A 2,257-nucleotide genomic window follows, 5' to 3' on the forward strand; every position below is an offset into this window, starting at 1 on the left:
CATTGATAGCCTATATGAAGCCATTGTGTTTGCTATTGGTTTGCACTTCCGCTGACATAGACCATTACCCTGTCAATATTATGTCTAATCAAATAATATAGTTATCAACAAAACGGCCCAGACAAACTTCCGTTCACTTCATTTTATTTGAAAACAAAATATTATTATTCATGCTCAATGAAGCGCAATTTATTTCGAGCAAGCATAGCCAATATGCAAATCTCGACTTCAGATCTAATGAAATTTTATTCATGTGCTCAAGAAATACATGTGCCTGCGTCCGGCATATGTAGTTGTTATCAAATAACAGCCGGTTGCTAGTAGCTGTGTAGTCTAAGCCGGCGACGATTGACCGGAAGTCGCAGTGAGACGATATATTGATACATATGTATGTATGTGAGTAAGATTTGCAATGCGTATATGCATTCAAGGCACTCAGGTATCTGTCTCTTATACACATCTAGATGTGTATAAGAGACAGGTCTAAGCCGGCGACGATTGACCGGAAGTCGCAGTGAGACGATATATTGATACATATGTATGTATGTGAGTAAGATTTGCAATGCGTATATGCATTCAAGGCACTCAGGTATTTCTCATGCATATTTCAATAAAATTGTTTACATAGAATAGCTTTTATTTATCGTAGCATACTTTTCGGCAGATATTAATTTTCATTACCCTTAATATTTTGAATGCTTTAAAACACAGCAAATAAACGCTTATATTGTGTTCTGCTCAACAAATATTTAAAACTTATTTAAAACAAATATGCAAATGTTTTTCCATTGCAATTTATTACGCAAATATTTATTTAATAAATTGCCTAGAAAATGCAGTTACATTGCAGTTACACTTTGTCTTCCAATACATTTACAATTAAAACGTACGTGCAGAATAACTGTGTGCGTGTGTACGCATGCACATTTTGTGTGTGCGTTTGCGTGTTGGGAAGATCGGTTCTGCTGAAATTCCAAAATATTTACACAATTAATATAATAAATATATTCCTGTATGAATTGCTATATGTATAACTGCATAATGGAAGACACCTTTACCTGACAGGTGTGGTTTTTATCGGTGTAATTGAACAAAATGCTTCGACCACTTATATTTTCTTGAAATTTAACAAGTGAGAAGCTTAAGTTCTATTTGATTATTAAATAAGTATTCAGCATGTATCAAAATACAAAAACATATACAGTGAATAAAATTATGTATATACTTTTTCATGTGACTTCCTCCTATGCTTTCCCGTTGTTCCAAATGATTTTGTCTTTCTTTCGCTGTAACTTACTTTCTCAGAATTTGAAGCGTAAAAGTTCATTTATTGTATGTATTTTGAGTCATGATGTAAAGGTAGATGAAGTGTATTTATAATCTGAAAACCTTTACCCAATCTATGGAGACGCCCAGTACATACATATACATATAAGTGGTCAGAGCTCGATTTCTGTGTCGTTTGTGTTACTTAAGCTAAGAAACCTTACTTAGAATGTACTGCGCCGAATAAGTTTAAAACGAGAAAGAAAAAAATAAAGACCATAAGCCCAAAGGATAACTCAGGTCTACGACCTATTCATGTGAATGACTATCCGAGTATTACTGCCTCTATAAGAGGTTCTGCTGTCTCTTTTTTATATATTTTTATGTCCTAAAAAAGTCGAAAACTAACAGACTTATTGTATGAAGGCAACCAAAACAAATTCACTACTTACTTCTTTAAACTATGCCATGAAATTTGTATGGTAGCTATAGGCTCTAGTTGTCCGATATAGTCGCATTTTACAAATAAACCTCTTTTTTATGAGACATAGGATTTCAGACGTTTCCAGTTGGGGGCTACAAACATCGTAGCACACTTTAAATATCCTGGTCAATGTGCAATGGTTACAATTTACGCAAAATCTAAAAATCGACTGGCTTTTACTACTGACGTATTTCAGGGAAGAAAGCTTATTTGTAATCTTGTGCAAGGTACACGCAAAGGCAGCTAATCGCAGAAGCTAATCTAATCTAATATACATAGGTTAGATAAGTTTAAGTGCTGATCCCTCAGCATAGCGGCTTAATCACCTTTGGATTGTTATGTTCAGTCCATTATGAAGAAAAACGAATACAAATCTGTGGAATATTAGCTACCAGTAAAGTATTGTGAACCAACACAATATTCCAATGTTCTGATTTCAAATTCAGTTAAGTCCCATGGATGGTGAAATGTATGACATCCTTTTTTTTTTTTTTGTTTTTTTTTTAT

Source organism: Bactrocera latifrons, unplaced genomic scaffold, assembly GCF_001853355.1.
Source record: "Bactrocera latifrons isolate USDA-ARS-PBARC rearing strain unplaced genomic scaffold, ASM185335v1 scaffold_169, whole genome shotgun sequence".
NCBI lineage: Eukaryota > Metazoa > Arthropoda > Insecta > Diptera > Tephritidae > Bactrocera > Bactrocera latifrons.